Source organism: Felis catus, chromosome F2, assembly GCF_018350175.1.
Source record: "Felis catus isolate Fca126 chromosome F2, F.catus_Fca126_mat1.0, whole genome shotgun sequence".
In the NCBI taxonomy this organism is placed as follows: Eukaryota; Metazoa; Chordata; class Mammalia; order Carnivora; family Felidae; genus Felis; species Felis catus.
This window is the reverse complement of record NC_058385.1, coordinates 11,980,831-12,001,593: the sequence shown is the minus strand read 5'-3', so window position 1 is coordinate 12,001,593 and position 20,763 is coordinate 11,980,831. Positions and strand designations below refer to the sequence as shown.

General features: G+C 46.9%; 2 long non-coding RNA genes across 2 annotated transcripts; one reads left to right on the top strand and one right to left on the bottom strand.

The window, feature by feature from the left end:
- Positions 1-6,613: 6,613 nt before the first annotated feature.
- On the bottom strand, positions 6,614-8,462 carry LOC111558546. The gene is made up of 2 exons (XR_002739512.2): positions 8,370-8,462; positions 6,614-8,080 (listed from the first exon to the last, which is right to left on the bottom strand). It is a non-coding gene; the product is annotated as an uncharacterized LOC111558546 (long non-coding RNA).
- Positions 7,151-12,488, top strand: LOC109495997. The gene is made up of 2 exons (XR_002151740.3): positions 7,151-7,798; positions 11,779-12,488. It is a non-coding gene; the product is annotated as an uncharacterized LOC109495997 (long non-coding RNA).
- Positions 12,489-20,763: the final 8,275 nt, after the last annotated feature.

Genomic DNA, 20,763 nt, shown 5'->3' with positions numbered 1-20,763 from the left:
CTTGCTTGCTGTAAAAACTCCTGAGTCTAACTGTCGTGACCTTTTGACTCAGGAGATTAAGACTTGGGAAGAATACATTTCGAATCTAGATTCATCTGGATTACGACGTTGACATATTACGAAGTTTTCAAACTCAAACTTTCCAAACTCAGGGTGGCCTACGTTTCTGCTGGCCCCCAGTACTCATTGGCCCTTCTATTCCATACCGATGGCATTTTTAGCTGGGCACACGGCTGTTCAAAATAAAGCCTGTGTATCTCAGCCTCCCGTGCAGCCACACAGTGTGTAGGCAAAAATGTTGGATGTGAGCTTCTGAGGAACTTCTGGAAAGATACCTGGTGCGCGCCCTTCACCCTTTCTTTACTCCTTCCTCCACTCTGCTGCCCAGAATTTGAGTCTAGCCTCCACCTCAGACCACAGAGAGAGCGGCACAGCCTCTGGATGGCCTACGTGAAAGAAAATCGTCGTCTGAAGGTTTGAAGTGAGACACACGCCAGCCCGACACCGTCTCTGCTTGAACTTGTACAGAACTGGGATGAAATTTCTCTTTTGTTTATGCTAATGTTATCTCAGGATTTTCTGTTAAGTGCAGCCAAAGCTAATTCTAGTTGATGTACAAAGTTTTAAAATTACCTAGCTATTGGGGCGCTTGGGTGGCTCAGTCAGTTGAGCGTGCGACTTCGGCTCAGGTCATGATCTCGCGGTCCGTGAGTTCGAGCCCCGCGTCGGGCTCTGGGCTGACAGCTCGGAGCCTGGAGCCTGCTTCGGATTCTGTGTCTCCCTCTCTCTCTGCCCCTCCTCCACTCATGCTCTCTCTCTCAAAAATAAATAAACATATAAAATTAACTAGTTGTTGGTAAAAAGAAAAACTAACATAAAATTTGATATTTAGAAGAATATAATAACATCACGGAAGTAAAAGTGTAAGCCAAATGATCATGTATTAAGCCAAACCTATAACCACGTGTTCTTAAAAGTATATTCAGTGACCAGTTTTCTTTTCTTTTCTTTTCTTTAACATTTTTAAAAAATTTATTGTTGAGACGGGGCGCCTGGGTGGCGCAGTCGGTTAAGCGTCCGACTTCAGCCAGGTCACGATCTCGCGGTCCGTGAGTTCGAGCCCCGCGTCAGGCTCTGGGCTGATGGCTCAGAGCCTGGAGCCTGTTTCCGATTCTGTGTCTCCCTCTCTCTCTGCCCCTCCCCGTTCATGCTCTGTCTCTCTCTGTCCCAAAAATAAATAAACGTTAAAAAAAAATTAAAAAAAAATTTATTGTTGAGAGACAGAGCCTGAGCAGGGGAGGGGCAGAGAGAGAGGGAGACACAGAATCCGAAGCAGGCTCCGAGCTGTGGGCACAGAACCCGATGTGGGGCTTTGAACCCACGAACCGCGAGATCGTGGCTTGAGCTGAAGGCGGATGCTTCACCGACTGAGCCACCCAGGCGCCCCTCAGTGACCAACTGTCAACCGCTTTTCTCGCGCTGGGCCCGGCATCAGACTCTGAGGATGCCATAAGAAATAAGTCACCGCGTCTGCCCCGTGCACGGCACATCTGGGGCAACTGCGATCTGATCACAGCAGTGGGAATAAGCAGAGGGTGCTATGGGCACACACCCCCTCCTCCCACCGCCTGAGGGAGGGCCCCGCCAATGCTTTCTCACACACGAGGCCCAGCCCAGACGGGAAGAACAAATAGGACGGGGTCAGACAAAGAAGAGGAAAGGAACGGCTTGCCAGGCAGTGGGACCCGCTGGTGCAGAAACTGGGACCCGAGGAAGCGTGGCACTTTTGCAGGGCTGCAAGAATGGCCGTGCCAAATGAGGGTCACTCATGCGGAGCCACGCGGGAACACGACAAGGCAGTGCTCTGTTGCACGGCATTAGCGGAGGCCGAAAGTGACGCGGCCCGAGGCTTAGAGCTTGCAGTTCTAGAGTGTGGGAGGAAGTCATTAATGGCCTCGTAGAAAAAGGGCTGATAGACTTCACTCTGGGGGTGGGGGGGCTCGCTTGGGCTTGCAGTTTGTAAGCCAGAGTGTCACGGCCCCGGGGCACACATCTGGGTGACACCCCCAAAGGACAGAGGCGTGCTGGGGGAGAGGCGGAGGGGAGGGGGTCTCGGTGAGGTTGAAGAGCAGGTGTAATAAAAATCAAAGCCACGGGGGAACGATGGAGGCTGTGGGTGCTTCCCACGCGGGCTGCACGTGAACGCACTTCAGAAGTGGGGTGGTTCCGGCAGTGTCCCCCACGAACACGGCAGAACGAGGCTCAGGGCGGGGGTGACAGCTCTGGAGTGGTGGCCGCCCACTGTAGGCAGAGAGTTTTGCTGGAGAAGAGCTGGGGGGGAGGGGGATGCAGAGAGCGGACCACGTCCAGGAGTGTGCGTGTTGGAGAATGAGGAGGGTTCCCTGCAGAAGGCTGGGGGGGGGGGGGGAGCGTGGGGGGGGTGGTGTCACACAGGGAGAGACTGAAGGTGGGTCAAACTCCAACTGCCACACAGACAAGTCAGGGGCAAGGCATGAGACAGGTCTTCAGCCCTACTGTGGGCTTCCAAGTCTGTTTAAAATATTTTTTGTAGTAGGGGCGCCTGGCTGGCTATCAGTGGAGCATGTCAGTCTTGCCTTTGGGGTTGTGAGTGCGAGCCCCACTTTGGGTGTAGAGATTCATTAAGAAGAAAATAAAAATAAATGTTGGGGCGCCTGGGTGGCTCAGTCAGTTGAGCATCCGACTTCAGCTCAGGTCATGATCTCACGGTTTGTGAGTTCGAGCCCCGCATCGGGCTCGTGCTGTCAGCGTAGGGCCTGCTTCAGATCCTCTGTTCCCCTCTCTCTCTGTCCGCCCCTTCCCCGTTCACACCACCCCCCTCAAAAATAAACATTAAAAAAGAAACCTTAAAATATTTTTGTGGCAAAATACACACAATGTGAAATGTACCATTTTAACCACTTTTCAGCGTACAGTTCAGTGACATTCATTATACTCTCACTGCTGTGCAACTATCACCACGATCCCTCTCCAGAACTTTGTCATCTTCCCAAACGAAAAATCTGTACCAGTTAAACAACGGCTCCCCATTCCCTCTCTGCTTCTGTGCCTGGGAACCTCTGTTCTACTTTCTATTCTATTTTGTCTATGAACTTGACCTCTCTACATACCTTATATAAGGAAAATTATACAATATTTCCTTTTGCGTCTGGCTTATTTCACTTAGCATAATGCCTTCAAGGCTCATCTGTATTGCAACATGTGTCAGAACTCCCTTCCTTTTAAAGGCTGAGCAATACCCCATTGTATGCATATGCCACATGTTGTTTATCCATTCATCTATGGGCGTTTGGGGTGTTTCACCTTTTGAGTAAAAAGTATTGGGGGAGAAGTTAGCAGGGAAAGGGAGAAACCGGAGCAGAATAGGAATGTAATCCACTCTCTCCTTTTACATAAAAATGTGGAAATTGTAGTCTATGGAAGGTCTTAATGGCCCAAAGTCAAAAAGACCTTTAGTCTTCTGACCTTCAGACTGCTTTTTCTTCTAGTACTGAGTTGACCCCCAAGCTGTCCTGAATTCAGCCAAATTCCTTGAGAGACTAGGAAAACAGGTGGGGCAGATGAATAGTCCGGGCAGCCTGAGAAGGGAGGCTGGAGTCCCGAAGCTCAATGCCACACCAGCACAGACATGGAGCCCGAGAGGCTGTTCCCAGGCAAAACTGTCAAAGCTGTTTTGGATGCCATCTATGCTCCTCCCAGGGAGATTTCTATTTTCAGGGGCACCTTTAGAACATTGAAAAATTTTAGGAGTCAAGAGAATGGGACTGTAATGGTACAATGGGAGAGACAGAGTGCTGTATCCAGGCAGGAGTCGCCTCCTCTGCTTGCTGGTGAGGTTAGAAGGTTCCAGAGAGAAGTGGCTGGGCAAGTGGCCACCCAGGTCCCCTTCCATGGAAAGAATGGAGGCTCACTCACAGGTGCATTAGGGTTTTGCCTCTTTTTTCTTCCTCATAACTCCATGTTAGCTTTCTTGAGAGAAAATGCATCTTGTATTCATTTGGCCATCTATACAGCGTGCACGGTTGCCTCCTGCACATAGTAAGTTCTCAGTCAAACCTGGGAGGATGATGAACCACTGGCCAAATATTTCAGACTTGCATAAAGGAGCCAGGGATAGGGGAAGGACTTTTGCTGCTCCTCTATCCTTCAGATTTATCATGACTCAGTAAGTAAATACTGTCACTGAAGAACATATTCCTCTGTTAATCTTTTTTTTAAATGCTTATTTACTTTTGAGAGAGAGAGTATGTGTGTAGGAGCGAGGGAGGGGCAGAAAGAGGGGGAGACAGAGGATCCAGAGCGGGCTCCCCACTGACAGCAGAGAGCCCCATGCGGGACTCAAACCCAGGAACTGTGAGAGCATGACCTGAGCCAACGTTGGATGCTTAACTGATTGAGCCACCCAGGTGCCCCTTCCTCTTTTCATCTTTGACGGCGAGCACTGAATGAGGTATATACTTCATTAAATATTTGCCTTACTTTTCTCTATCCATTTTTATTAGTCACACACACACACACACACACACACACACACACGCACGCACGCGCCCCCTTGCTCTTGTCTAATATGTAGAGCCAAACAATATCCAGACTGTACCAGAATCCTCTTAAACTTACCACAATGGAGGCGCCTGGGTGGCTGTCGTTTAAGCGTCCAACTCTTGATCTTGGCTCAGGTCAGGATCTCGGGGGTTCCTGAGATCAAGCTCCACCTCCGACCTCTGACTGTGCGCTGACAGCTGGGAGCCTGCTTAGGATTCTCTCTCTCTTTTCTCTCCGCCCCTCCCCCGCTCATTCTCTCAAAACAAACACACTTACTACAATGACTGTTTTTTATACAGGGTGCCCCAATTGCCTCTACGATCAGCTATTACCCATGAATAAATGCAAGTATACATCAATCCCTACTTAGGGGACTGGAGTTTATGAGAACGTAATTGTACTTCCCTCTTAGATTTTGTTTCCTACTCTGTGTGTGTGCGTGTGTGTGTGATTTCTATGAAAATCAGAGGTCTCCAAGTCCAAGGCAAATGTATAGAACAGTAAAGCTAATTACTATTTGTCCAGTGTTTTGAGGTTGGTGGTAAATACTATCCTCACTTGATCCTCACCTCAGCAGTGTGAGCCGGTCGGGATAGTAAATAGTTGCTAATTTATAATGTGGAAATTAACTTTCAGACAAAGCTTGGCAGAAGGCATAAAACCAACTCATTTGGACGTGAGTCTTTTAATCCCAAATCCTAACCTTTTCCCACTGTGTTATGTGCTGGTCATCACTACCTACAATCTCCTTTAGACTGGCAGTTTATTTTCAATGCTCAGTTCCCTTGAAATCTCTGTGAAAACCAACAAATGTAGCAAATGGCAATCTTAGACCTCATTTTAAATGTGTTTTTCTTTCAAGTGATCACTTAATCAGGTTTGCCATGGTTAAACAAGGCTGAAATGGACTTCATTGTAGATACACTCCTAAAATTAACTATTTTTAAAAAGTTTCACTATAAACAGTAAAAAACATCATTTACCACTCCATAAAGTTTGGAAATAAGATTTTTTTAAAAAGGCTTCAAACTGAAAACCACAGGTAAAATGTCAGTAAAGTGTACTATAGGACTTTTACCAAATCAGTGCCTAAAATGTTTTCTAAACTTGAAATTATTCAAGCCTACATACACAAAAGAAGCCCTTTCTCCAGGATTTATTTTTTCCTTATCAATTGTTGCAATAATCATTTGGTTTGTCCTGCAAACAGATATGAAACATGCTGGGAGAATACTTTTCTACAGAAATGGTAAAGAATTGTCATGCATATGTTTTTCTTCCGCTTCAAATATTTTAAGTACATGACTCGCTTTTACCTTTACATAACCTCATTTATTTTTGCCTTATTTTACTAAAGACACTTTCTTCTTATAAAAAAATTTTATTTCTTACTAAATTATACTTCCTTCCACCAAAGCGTAACAAAGTCAACAGACTGGTTGTACAGTAATGACAAAACCCACAAGGATCTCCTTCAGAGTTAAGGCTGAAGGGAAACACTTTGTAGTAGTTAAGATTTATTCCCTTATCCTCGCCCCTAAATATTACATCTCTCAACAATGAATTCTTGTTTAACTTTATTGAAAGTGCGTGGCAGGATGGTGTTTAGAAATACTACAGATCTAAATGCACGTATGTAGCATCGCCAGCTCTGAGTGAGCACGAGGAAGATGAGAATTCCAATTTGTTACAGTGACATCTAGTCAACAAAAGAAAAATGTTGAGAGTACAGGATTTTTTTTTTTTTAAGTCAGTATCAGGACAATTTCTTAACGTGTTGATAATTGCTGTCCTTAAATTTAATAATAATAATCAAAGAGCAGATCTCTCATCATAATAGTCTTTCCTTCCACTGTCATTATTGGGGCATTAGTTTCAGCTCAGTTTTAAAGTTTCAGAGTCTGGGCTCAAAATGAACATTTCTGCCTGTTTGCATTGAACAGCGAGCCACTGTTCCAGAATTTCACTTCACAAACCACACACCTATCGCTGCTAAAGGAGATTTATAGTTAATTGTGACAAAACCATCAGAATGGTTTAAGTAAAATTTATTGTCTCGTTTTTTAAAAACGTTAACTCTTACGGTGAAACTTGCGGTTAAGAGAGGAGGAATTCAACGCTGAGAAACACAGCAATGCAAAATAAATCCCTCAGTAGATCCCTAAGGCGACCCTAACTTTTAGTCTCCCCGCTGATCATTGTGCAGTCTTAAAGGGTAACTGGGCTCCGACCAGGATTGCCTGGGACCATGTTGGGAACTGGGAACAATAGTGAGCAGGGCGCAGCCCCCGCCCTGAAGAGCTGACGCGGGATGCAACACACAGACAGCACAGCCGCGCAGGGCTCTGGGCGCCCTGAGAAGGCAGGGGTGCACTTGGTCCCTCACTTTGGGGTTAGGAGGTGAGGGAAGGGAATGAAGCCACCTCCCAAGAAAGGAGGAGACCGGGGCCGTGTTGCAGAAGCTAGAGAGGACTCTCACCTTAGAGAACTGGAAGCAATTCCGGGAGGCTGGGACTCGGGGCAAGGGTGGGAGGAGTGGCCGGGGGGGTTAAAGATCCAGCTGGAGATGAAGAGGGCAGACGGGATTGGGAGGGCCTTGCAGGGGCGAAGTTAAGGAGGCAGGACTTGTTCCGAAGGCAGAGGAGAGCCCCTAAGAGATTTCAGCCAGAACAGCACGATCGGATTGACCTTACCACAAAGTGTCTGTCTGGTGGTGGCAGTGTCGCGATGGGGGAGGGGCAAAGCCCGGGGCCGAAAGACTAGTGAGCAGAAAAGGACGGTTCTCCAGGTAGAAGACGCTGGGGGCCTGCACGGAGGAAGTGAGAGCACGGCAGGAGCGACCGCAGACGACCCGAAGCACGGAAGGAAACGGGCCCTGGGACTTGATGACTGCGGGGTGGGGCGGCGGGCTGATGGCCAAGTCAAGCGGTGGCTAAGATGGGAGACGCGGGAAGTGTGCAGGAAAGGTGCGGAGCTCGGTTTAGGACACAGACTGTTAAGATTTCTGTGGCACCCTAGTTAACTATGCCCGGACCTCGGGCCAGGGCGGGGGCTGCGAGGGGACCAGACGGCATCCGGAGGGCGCACAGAGGGGAAGGCGCCCCAGGGCAGCTCCCCAGGGGTCCCCACCCCGCAACCGGACAACTGCTTAGAGGCCACTTTTCGTCCAACGTACGCTGCGAGACGGGGAGGGGAGCTCACTGCTCTCGTCTTCCAGGTGAGAAAAAGCAGACTTTGGGCTGGGGCTGGTTCAGGGTCACCTTCCGGCGGGTCTCGACCTCGCGTCTCCCGGCCAATCCCGCCCCTACTCTCCCCTAAAAGGATTGACCCTAAAAAGTAGCTCACATCCGATTGCCGAAACATAGTCTTTCTCAAATTTTCCCTAGAGTGGATCCCACACGTGGAATTTTCATCTTGAATGCCTTTTGTTCTTTTTCTCCCAATCCTCATACGATGTTAAGTGGTCAACTCTTCCCCTTCTAACAAATATCACCAGACCCTGCAAATATGTAAAGAAATAGTAATAAATAAATCGGAAAGAGGCGAACGTTGGAACCTATCTCCGCCCGCAAGCACACAACTTCTCGAAGTTCGCTGAGCTGCATAAATAAACCTTGACAGATTCCGGCTTTACGCCTATTAACCGGGCACGTCCATCCCGCGTCCTCCCGGCTCGAGGACGTGCCGAGTCGCTCCCCCCGCCCCCGCCCCCGCCCCCCTCCGGCCGCACCACCTGCTCCCGGCGCCTCCCCCGCTCCTCCCGCTGGCCCGCCCGCGCCGGTTCTCACGCGCGAGCCGCGGCCCTCCCCGCCGCTCCCGTCCCTTTCACTTCCTGGGTGCTCCGGCTTCGGAGCCGGACTGCAGCGCGCCCAGCTTCCCAGCCCCGCCCGCACCCCCGCTTTTCCCCGCCCGCCCCGCGGCGCCGCGCCCCCCACGAAGCCCTCCCTCCCGCGCCGGCCCCCCGCGAGGCCTTCAGGGGCGGTCCCTGGCCGGCCGGCGCTGATTGGCCGTCTCCCCGGCGCCCCGCCCCCGTGCACGCGCAGGAGGTGGGGCGGGCCCGAGGCGGGCGCGCGCGCGTGCGCGCGGCGCGGCCCCGCGGGCGAAGCGTCCGTGACCCGCGTGCCGGCCTCGGCGTCCGGGCCCCCGCGTCTGCGAGGCGGGGGCGGGCGGTGGCGGGGTGCACTGGGGCTGGGGATTCACGTGGCCCCTCAGGCTCCCCGCCCCGCCCCCCCCCCCTTGTCCCGGCAGCGCTCCCTGCTCGCAGCCAGTCGGGCGTCCCGCGGGGACTGGGAGCTGCCCGAGGGGCCGTCGTCGTCGCCAGCCCGGTAGCCCGGATGTCGCTGCCCCCCGCGGCGGGGCGGCCAACGCTCCTCTCGGCCCCGGGAGGAGGCTCGTCTTAAAGGGACAGCGCCGAGTTCGTGCCGGAGGGGGCGGGGCGTCCTGCCCTCCGTGCGCGACCTGTGTCCCGCGGGGACGCCGCGGCGCCCGCGCCCCGGGCCCCCTCCTCCGGGCGGGGCGCACTTGGGGCGCGGCACGCCCTGCCCCGGGATGGCCGCAGATGGCCGCCCAGAGGCCGGGTTTTCTCGGGCCCGAGCCGTGGCCGGTGGCGCCGCGCGGGGCCGGGAGGCGCCGGCCTGTGATTGGCCGAGGCCGCCGTGAATGCAGGACATTGTCTGGTCGCAGCCGTCTCTGTCCCTGCCCGCCGCCCTTCCACCGCCCGAGAAGGGTGCGGAACGAGGGCCCAGGTCCTCAAGGTGCCCCCGGCCAGGGAGTGCCTCCAGGGGTGGAAGCACCTAACTTTTCCGGGATCGTGGATTCTGGGAATGGCAAGAGGTGCTGTTTGAAAATACATCCTTCTCAACAAGGAAATAAAATCGTCGTGTTTGATACAAGCGTTTCCTTTAAGATTAAAAATATGAGGGTCATTGAAAAGGGCCAGCTGGTAGAAAATCGGGTTAGTTTTGTGTTCAAGGGCCTTTTAATTAGGATCTATGATAATTCGTCCGAATATCCTTCATAAAATTTTAAGCTGTATATCCATACATACATATTCATGTTTCTATGAAATACCCTTGTTGTGGACAGTACAGCCTCTCTGGGTCTTAGTTTCCATACTTGTAAAAAAGACACGCTCGACTGGCAGCTTTCCAAGTTTGTTTCTATTGTTAAAATAACTCTGATTCCGACTCTAGACCGAAAATCCTGGTATGTCCCGTGTGTGGGATCACATCTCAAGGTCTTGGAATAGAAGAGATCTTTTAAAGAGCCACGGAGGAGATTTTGGTTCTCAGATCTAAATGAATATATGTGGGAGTCATTTAAGTGGAGTTGTAATCTTTCAGTGTGTAATTCTGGAGGAAAGGAAAGTGAGAGCGGTAGAGAAGTGTATGCAGATGAATCAGTTACCAATCCATGTGAAGAGCAGGATTTCCTTTCATCCCGAAGAAGTTTCCTAGGTAATGGAATATTATAATAAAGAGTAACCATCTTTCTTATTTTGTTCCCAGTATCAAAGGAGTAGAAAGATGGCAAAGGAAAGAAGACACATATGAATGAAGAGATCACAATTAGAAATGTTTGTTGAGTTCTGAATGTAACTGCATTATATTTGCTTTTTAAAAAGCTGGATAGGAAAAATTATTGTAGAGTTAAAAGCAGTCTTGTGTTAATACAGATTGTGTGTGTGTGTGCGCGCGCGTGTTTAAAAATCTATTTAATTTTTTTAAGTTTTTATGTTAATTCCAGTTAACATATAGTGTTATATTAGTTTCAGGTGCACAATGTAGTCATTCAACATTTTCATACATCACCCGTACAGATTATATTTTGTAGCATCAGTTTAATGCTGTCTTCAAAATTAAAAAAAAAAATCAATGATTTCATTTAATTGAACAATCAACAAGAATTAGAGACTTGGAAATGACAAACAAACGAAGGAAGGAAAACATCCAGAAAATGAGATGAATTTAACGGACATGATTCACTGCAAGAGACATGACCTCATTTCTTATTAGAGGGATTTCCACTAAACCAGATTTGATGTTAAATTTATTTTACAGACTTTCCTCAAAATTATACTAATTTAATATGAGGGTTTTGTGTGAGTCTGTGTGTGTGTGTGTGTGTGTGTGTGTGTGTGTGTGTGGTCATTGTTGTTTTGTGGTAGGAAAAAAAGAAGAGATACAGTGAAAATTTTAAAACATTGTTGCAGCTTCCTCAGTGGCAACTGTTCCAGGTCCTCAACCTCACCCATCACAAAATAGGAATAAAAAAGCAGAAATCATCAGCAAAAACATTCTAGCTGTCACCAGAAATGAAACACAAATAGTTGTGTGGATGTCTGTGAGTGATACAAATTGACCTTTGATTATTTGAACTTCTAGCATTTAAATTGTTAATTTCTAGGGGCACCTGGGTGGCTTAGTCGGTTAAGTGTCCCACTTGCAAGCAGGCCCTGATCTCGCAGTTCGTGAGTTCCAGCCCGGCGTCGGGCTCTGTGCTGACGGCTCAGAGCCTGGAGCCTGCTTCGGATTCTGGGTCTCCCTCTCTCGCGGCCCCTCCCTGCTCATGCTCTGTCTCTCTGTCTCAAAAATAAATAAACATTTAAAAAATAAATAAATTGTTGATCTCTATAATTAAATTGAATTTACTTAAAAATTATTGAATAAATGATTAACATTTAGGGATTAAGCTGAGTGAAATAAGCTGTTTATAATCAACACAAGCAGCAGGTTATATAATACAGTCTATAAGGTATGAAATGACTAGCCAACTAAGTTTGAGACTTTTCCAGCAAGTCTTTTCCTTAGGACTTTTGCTTTGGTATTCTCTATATAATTATAGACCAACCTATAGAGAGTCATAATATTTACAGAACACTTGGTATATGCCAAACAGTGTTTTCACTATCTTCTTAGATGCTCATGAAAACCCAAGGGGGCGGCGACATTATTATCCCCATTTTCCAGATGCAGAAGGTTAGGTAGCTTGCCCAAAGTCCGACAGTTGGGGTGCAGTGCTGGGAATCGGGCCTAGAATCCTGCCTGACTCTGCTCAGAGCCGTGTGGCTGTGTGTTCTCAATCGCTCACTAAGCGGACCTAGTCATTTCTGAGGATATGATTATTAACCCATTTTTGATCAGATTTTTTTCAACAGTCATGCATTTAACTATGTTATATTATCCACTTATATTTCAGGTAACCCTGTGGATACAAGAGTGCCATCTGTGTGTGGTTTGCTGCAGAAAAGTGAAGCATGCCTAGCATCTTGAAGAGAGGCACCCCCTCAAATCTGCACCTCTGTTCTCTTTCAAACAGACACGGACACGGGCAGTAGCACATGGGAAAGTCTCTCACTCTCTGCTTTTCCGTGTTTTCTCTTTCTCTTCTTTCTTTGTCTTCTTTCAGGCGCACGGCTTCGTAGCACCCCTAAAATCCCCACTGGCCGTGCTCGCTGTGTCTAATTGGTGTCGGTCCCGGAAGAGGTGCTGGGGTTCTCAATCATCCAGTTATTGGCTGAATGCTGACAAGTCAGTTCTTCAGAAGACGGACGAGAGCGGAGGAACCAAGGATGCATGGCAGGAATTTGGGGATTCGGTAGCATAAAACTGAGAGAAAGGGCCGTATCTTCAAGAGGCCCCCCACCTTTCTTCTTCAGTCTGTGCCTTTGGCTGAGAAGTGGTAATCCTTAATGAGAGTCGAGGGTAAAGGGTCTCTGCCCCTCCCGTTTTCCTTGGCCTCTTTAGGCCTGGTTCTACAGGTAGTAGCCAGTGCTGGGCCCATCTGTGGCTCTGCCAAAGACAGGGGAAAAGGGACAGTCAGCCTCAAATCAGTCCCTGTCACTGCTTGTTCACGGTGCCCGTATCAGGAGGGTTAAGAAATCAGAAATAAAATTATTCTGAAGGGGATCGTTTTCGACTCATTAATCCATGTGATTTCTGATGCTCATTATCACTGAAAATTGAGTTGGCTAAGTCTGTTTAACTTCTGTGATTAAGGATCAGCGTTAGGATTTGAGGTTCCGGGGACCGAGAGGGATAAAAGGATTGTGTTCAGCCGTCCTCCGCCCCCACCCACCCCACAGCCAGCACCCAGCGCTCTTTGTCCTTGGCCAACAAGTGCCTCTCCATCTCCAGTAAAACAGTGACAGGGAGGCGGACAGAGCAGCCTGGGGGACGGGACAGCATCGGGCCAGCCCTACCCACCATGTCCCACTGCCATCAGGGGACATGACAGGTGCATCTGCAATCAGTGTTAATACCTAAGGGGCCAGTCGGGGCAGGGAAGATGGCTCCGCAGACCTGACTGAAGACTGGCCTCATTAGCCAGTGGTTGTCTTTTTATTACTCTGTTTTTACGATGTCCCATCACTAAGCTCTTGCCGTCTGATATTTGTCAAGGCTAAATACTTAACCCTCTTACAAAAGCGTGACACTATTTTAAATCTAACAGGAAGCACCTACTCATTTGTCTTCCTAGTTCTTCTTCACACTCGACAGGTGGCCACCCTCTCTTCCTGGGTTCCAGCACACGACCGGTTCCGGCGTGTGCCATCTTTCTTTAACCCCTCAGCCTGGGGGGGGGGGGGGTGATGGCTTCCCACGGCGGCTGTCCCCGGAAGCCTTACCTCGCTGATTCTTTTCACTCTGCCCACACTTCTTAAGAGTCTTCTCCAAAGTCCCAGTGAATGTGCCTTGCCTTTCCTCCTTTGATGGTGCCTGCCCCAGACATCCATCATGGTCTGGCTCCTACCCACACCTCCAGATTCATCTGTGGCCTTTCCCTTCTTCCCTTCTGCATGTTTTTACTCTCACACAACCAACTCTCCCCCCCCCCCCATCCCTCCCCACACACACTTTGCCCCCGGAGTATGCTGTTCTGTCAGAAATACTCTCTCAAGACTTCCTCAGTTCCTTCCACGTGGGCTGCCTCTGTTACTGCATTTACAAGGGCTTTGCCCTAAAACTGGAAGTTCCTTGAGGTCGGAGAGCATGTCTTATGCATCCGCACACATAGGTGCTTAGCCCAGTGCCGAACACACGGCAGAACGTGATGAAAGAATGGTCAATACAAACCGAAAACGTTTCCTTTCCTCTCTTGACCCTTTTTCCAGATCAGCTGTCTAGCTTTTCAAAATTTCATCAATTCAAAATTGAAGCTTCATTCATTTCAATCTTGTCAATATTTATGTAGATGAAATTATACCCTTTCATTAGCATTTCCATGATAGCATGCTTTTGCTACACTGTATAAACAGATACGCCCTGAAAACTGGAGTAAATTAATATTTCTAATTCAGCTGTTTACAATTTAAGGTAAGTTGATTTCTTTGTTAGTGCTGAAGGTTTTCATGTTGTATAACAATCATTTTTTAGGTTATGTATTTTATGTATTTTGCCTTAAGAAAAGTAGTCCTATGTTGTCCTCTACTGCATAAGTAGATTGAACTGAGAAGTGTCACTTTACTGTTTTTTGCCTGTAAACACAAAAACAACGACGATGATGTCACAGTCACATTCTTTTCAAGGAACTGCATCGTCTGTGTGTTTTCGGGAGAGGAGGGGAAGGACCAGGTTCTCCTCTGTCCTTTCCCCGTGTTTCTCTCTAGCTGTAGCAGAGACGCTTTCTATAATTGGTTTTCCACGTTTGCCAAGAGTCTGTTTCCTCTTAACATTCAACATGTTTAACAGAAGTCTTGTAATAGTTCCAAAAATAATAAAGTTGGTCCCAGGCATAAAAATGATCCATACACAACACGTTTTGTTGTTTTCTTTCTTTCTTTCTTTCTTTCTTTCTTTCTTTCTTTCTTTCTTTTTTTTTTTTTTGTCATGGCTTTGGTTTGTTAAGTTCTTTTTAATAATTTTTAGTGTCAAATCACGTGGCAGTAATAAAAAGGTTTTCTTCACAGTAATAAAGCCCACTGAAGAAATACAATCATTGGCTTGTATAGGGCAAGAGTGACCTGCACGAGGAGCCCCCCCCCCCGGAGGGCGTGGCCATGTCAATGTCGTGCATTTCTGGTTTTGATGGAAGGGGGAGGTTCCGGTGAAATTTAACTCTGTGTCCTCAGAAGGAACGGAAGCTTAATTCGAGGTACCTGCTTCTGATATATTGGTGAGGCTCTTCTCAGTCTGATGAAATGTATTTCTCACATTGTCAAATGCTAACGTAAAATACGCTTTATCCCCTCCCCGTCACTCCTAGAAGGTGGCTACGGTGTCCCAAAATAACTTTCTCTGCTTTAATAGATATTTGACAAGTGAAAAGATGTAGTTTTCCTCTAAAAGTGGTAATTTATAATTATAATAATAATTATTATTATAGCATCTTTTAATTTTTTTAATTTTCAATTTTATTTATTTATTTATTTATTTACTTATTTATTTTTACTTCTTTATTTTGAAAGAGGCGGAGACAGTGTGAGGAGGGGAGGGGCAGAGGGAGGCGGAGGGAGAGAATCCCAAGCAGGCTCTGCACTCTTCAGCACAAAGCCTGATGCGGAGCTCAAGCTCATGAGACTGCGTCATTATGACCTAAGGCGAAACTGAGAGTCAGTTGCTGAACCGACTGAGACACCCAGGCGCCCCAATTATGGCATCTTTCAATGTTTAGGGCATCTGGACTTGGAAAGAGCTTTAAAATCCCGGAGAGAAATCAGAGGCGCTAGCAAACAGGCGGCTGTGGAGCTGACAACAAAATCTCTTACGATTTCGTGCGAGGCCTTTTAACCGTTTCTTCATCTCAGGATGAATTCGAGTCCAAAAGATAAGACCAGGGAAATAAAAATAAATAACCCTGAGAAGGGATATCGCCCCCTGCATCACTGTTTGAGAGCGTGTCCCAGAGCTGGCAGTATTTTCTCCTGATTCACACCCGGGTCTGGGAAACCTGTTTCGCGCTTGTCCCGGGTCCCCTTCTCTCATCTGAAGGAGACCAGTCTTTCCCACGGGACCTGGATGGGCCGTGAGCTCAAGGTGTTCAGGGGACCAAGGGCAACCCCGATGTGAGACACCTGACTTAGAGCACCCCCAAATGAAGATAAACCCAGAGTGCTACACCTGGTGAAGTGGGAACCCCTTACGTATTCTATATTTTACCCCCTTGTGTATTAATTTTGGGATAGATTTCCGGGAAACAGAAAGATTTGGGGGGAGGTGTGCAGATAAAAAAGTACTTCCCTCGAGGGCTGGATCAAGATGCCTAGTTCAAATTATGTTATCACCTTCGTGGTAGAAACAGAACAAAACAACAGTGTGGGGGGTGCAATTGTCATCCCGTGGGGAAGTATTGCATTTAGAATCAATCTGTACTTGCTTCCTAGGGTTGCCGCAAGCAAGTACCACAGACTGGCCGGCTTAAAGGAGAGGATGTCCCCTGGTTCTGGAGGCCGGAAGTCTGAAACTCAGGGATGGGCAGGGCCACACTCCCTCTGAGCCTCTGGGGACAACCCTTCCTTGCCTCTTCCTAGCTTCTGTGGCTCCTGCTTGGCTTGAAGCTGCCCGGCCCAGTCTCCGCCTTGGGGGCCACAATGCGCTCTCCCGGGGGCCCTCTCCTCAATGGATTAAGCTCCCTCTCCTCCAACTCCAGTACGACCTCACCTGCAATGATGTCATTTCCAAATAAGGCCACATTCCGCCAGACCTGGGGATCCTGAGATGAGGAAGAGGTGGCCTTTGGAGGAGGTCCAAGTCAGGGGGAGAGGGCAGAGGAGTAGGAGGGGCTCACAGGGTGTCTTCCAACCAGATACCCGGCTACCCCCAACTCCGATTTGAGTGCATGGCCCTGGAACCTGGGTTTGGAACCAATCCCAGACATTCTGACACGGGCAGCCTCACCTGTAATCCACTGCCAAAGGTGGCAAGACCCCAGGAGGGCTCCACCCCTCCCAGCCTGACCAGAGCAGCCCCCCCCCCCCATGTGGGCTGCGTGTGTGTGTGTGTGTGTGTGTGTGTGTGTAAGAATTAACCTACTTGTGGGGCGCCTGGGTGGCCCAGTCAGTTGGGCGTCCAGCTTTGGCTCAGGTCACGATCTCCTGGTTCGTGGGTTCGAGCCTTGCGTCAGGCTCTGTGCTGACAGCTAGGAGCCTGGAGCCTGCTTGGGATTCTGGTGTCTCCCTCTCTCTGCCCTTCCCCCCTTCATGCTCTGTCTCTCTGTGTCTCAAAAATAAATAAACATTAAAAAAAATGTTTTTTAAAGAATTAACCTAGCTGTGGAGAAAGCAATCAGGAAGTTGTTGTTAGAGTACAGTGACAGGTGACAAAAGCCTTTAACGGTGTCATGACAGCCATTTTTACTGTTGTGAAGTCTGTAACACTGACCTCAAGCATTTCAGATCAGAGCTGTTCATTCATTCACCAAATATTTCGGTGCCAAGTCATACTCCATGCTTTGGGATCTGGGGAGGTGGGGGGGAGTTGCTCTTAATTTGAAAGCGCCAAATTCAATACATTTAGGAGGTCAACAAAAGATTACAATTAAAATTTTTTATTTTGCCAATTACGGACATTTTAAAAATTGCCATCCTAACGGCGAGGACTTCAATTATTTTGGGGGGGACTTCAATTATTTTATTTTAAATTTGTCTTTATTTCTGAATAGGTAATCCCAAAAGGTACAAAGGATGACAGGGCAAAGTAAATGTCTTTCCCACAGTAAGGCGACTGCTGTTACTTGAGAAAAGCCATTTTAACACCAAAAAAGTAAAAAGGACAGAATCTCGGAGGAACAGGTAAGGGAAAAATATGAGTCTATATTTTTCCTTTTTTTATTCCTCCATTAATTTTTTCCAAGTATCTTCAACACTTTTTTGTTGTTGTTTAATGAATGAAGCATCGTTCCAGGTGCGAGGCATACATCAGAGAACGAAACACTGAACAAACCGTCCCCTGCCCTCTTGAACTTAGGGGAACTGCGGGCACTGAGTCTGAAATCGGGACACAGAAGTCCAGGCAAGTGAACAGGGAGAAGCCAACAGAAGCGGAAGTCCTCTGGGCACCAGGGGGGACCAAGGTGGACGTGCCTTTAGTCCCAGCCACCTAGCCATGCCCAGGACTGGTCAGAGGCCAGGCCAGCCGGCCCGGCAGAAGGACTTCCCGTCCGGGTGTCATCGGGACTCCAGAGGCAGAGTCTGACAATCGAATTCGGTCCAGACGTGAGCAAAAGTGTAAGAGGTGTGGGGAGGCGAAGGGGATCTTGAGGAACAGAGAGGAGCGTGATTTTAATTTTTTGATGGGGTTTCTGTTCATGCAAAGAAACCAGCTAAATCTGTTTGCCATTTATTTGCAGGCTTCGTTCTTCATTCTTCCAGCATCTGAACACGCCTCCGAACCGAGGGGGCGCCTGAGCCGTGGTAAACGACTGGGGCTCTGCCTCTGGCTCTCCTATCAGGACATCCGGTGGGAAGCATAAACTGCAATCTTTACACTTTTTTTTTTTAATTAATAGACTTTTCAAAGTAGTTTGAGGTGTAGATAAAAGTTTTGGTATGTGCTCTCATGCGTCCCAATTTCCCCTGTTACTAACATTTTTCATTGGCTGATGATTTGTTGTAATCGATGAATCCATATTGATGCGTGATTATTAACTAAAGTCAACAGCTTACATAAGGCCTCGCTCTTTGTGGCGCACCTTCTGTGGGTTTTGACAAATGTATCATGACACGTATCCACCCCGTAGTATCACACAGAAAAATTTCGCTGCCCTAAAAATCCCCTGTGCTCTGCCGGTTCAGTCCTCCCTCCCACTTAACCTCTGGCGACCGCTGATCTTTTTTTTTTTTTTTTTTTTTTTTTTGCATGTGTATTTTATTTTTGAGAAAGAGAGCACGAGTGGGGTAGGGGAAGAGAGAAAGGGAGGCAGAGGATCTGAAAAAGTAGAGAGTCCAATGCAGGGCTCAAAGCCACAGTGAGATCATGACCTGAGTGGAAGTCAGATGCCCAACCGACCAAGCACCCGGGCACCCTGACCATTGATCTCATTGTCTCCATAGTTTTTGCCTTTTCCAGAATGTCATATAGTTGGGACCATACAATATGTGGCCTTTCCGGATTGTCTTCTTTAACTCAGTGGTACGCATTTAAGGCTTCTACATGTCTTTTTGTGCTTAATAGCTCATTTCTCTCTAGGGCTATTTTCCATTCTCTGGATGGACCACATTTGTGGTTCGATTCATCCATTAAAGGGCATCTTGGTTGCTTCTAAGTTTTGGCAATCGTGAACAAGGCTGCTATAGATTTTTGTGCGCAGGTTTTTGTGTAAACAAATTTTCACCTCACATGGGAAACCACTAATGAGAGTTGCTATAGGATCGTATGATAAGAGTATGTTTAACGCTTATACTTTTCTCTTAAGAAACTCTTACCTTTATGTAAAATTTTGAATGCAGGGAAAAAAATGCAGCGTAACATTTTGTCTTACAATACTATGTCGCATGCAACTTATTCTTGATAGGAGTCCGTCAGTTTGGGAATCTGTAATTCACCTCACAACACAAAGCTACGAAAACTTTTTAACACAGCTTCTTGGGCATTTGACTTTAAAACACAGACTTTAGTTTTTAGAGCACTTTTAAGTTCACAACAAATTTGACGGTCCCATACCCCTCCCCCACATTTGTTTTTTAATGCTGTCGTTTATAAAAATATAGTTGCACGTATATTTGTTAATTAAAATGGTGATTTAAAAAAAAAAAAAACAACACCTACAACTTTTAAAATTCAGGAGCAACAGCAACTCACAGAAACCGGGATAAGCCATGCACACTTGTGTAATGGAAACATCATTTCTCCTGCCTCCCACCCCCTGCCTTGGTCATCACTCAGTTCACGTGTAAACTTGGTGACATCATTTTTTCCAGGCTTTGCAAGCGTATTTACACTGAAGTAGGATTTTCTGCTTTTGTCATTATTTTCACAAAAAATGGGATCTTACCATAAATATTGTTCTGTAGCCTAAATTTTTTTCTTTATATTATGGATTTTTCAGCTTAGTGCATAAAAACTTTTTTTTTAAGTTTCTTTTTTTTTTAACTTTTTAAAAAATTTATTTTGAGAGAGAGAGAGAGAGAGAGAGAGAGAGAGAGCACGCGTGCACACAAGCTGGGGACAGGCAGAGAGAGAGGAAGAGAGAGAGAGAATCTCAAGCAGGCTCTGCATTTTCAGCACAGAGCCCCATGTGGGGCTCGAACTCATGAACTATGAGATCATGACCTCAACTGAAATCAAGAGTCGCTTAACTGACTGAGCCACTCAGATGTCCCGTACTTCTTTTTTGTCTTTTAAGTTTTTATTTTTGAGAGAGAGAGAGAACAAGATCAAGTGTGCATATGTGGGGGAGGGGCAGAGAGAGAGGGAGAAACAGAATCCCAAGCAGGCTCCATGCTGTCAGCTCAGAGCTGGACTCAGGGGTTGATCTCACGACCCTATGAGATCATGACCTGAGCCAAAATCAAGAATTGGACACTTAACCCACAGAGCCACCCAGGTGCCCCCTTTGTGGGTTTTTTTTATTTAAGATTTTCTTTTTACATAATCTCTACGCCCAACATGAAGCTCCAATTCGCAACCCCTAGATTGAGAGTTACATGTTGTACTGACTGAGCCAGCCAGGTACCCCAAAACCTTATTTTTTAAATGGCCTGTAATGTATTCCCTAATTTATCCCTTTTCCTAGTGTGGAAATGCAAGCAATTTTGCTTTAAAAATCACATTTAGGTAAATATTCTACATATTCACCTTTATATATTTATGCTATAATTTTTGTAGGAGAGAGTCAGAAGAATAAAATTGTTATCATCTGGTCAGTTTACACACACACAAACACACACACACACTCATATATACGATTTCCCCGTTTTAAATTCCTTCAACATTTTATGAACAAGTAGATCCTTAATCCTGGATGTTATGAAGCATTTTTATTTTTTGCCCATTTGATGGACAAAAGTGGTATCTCTTTGTTTCAACTTATATTTGACTGATCTTGACCATCTTTTCATATGCTTGGAAACTATCTGTATTTCTTCTTTTGTGAATTGTGTGTTCATACCGTTTGCCGATTTTTTCTATTAATATAATTTTCATTAATACAAATACTATATTAATGTAATATTATTATTTAAAAATTCAACCAGTATAGAAGATAAAATTAAAGATAAAATTCTCCTTCCAGAAACTAGTTATCATA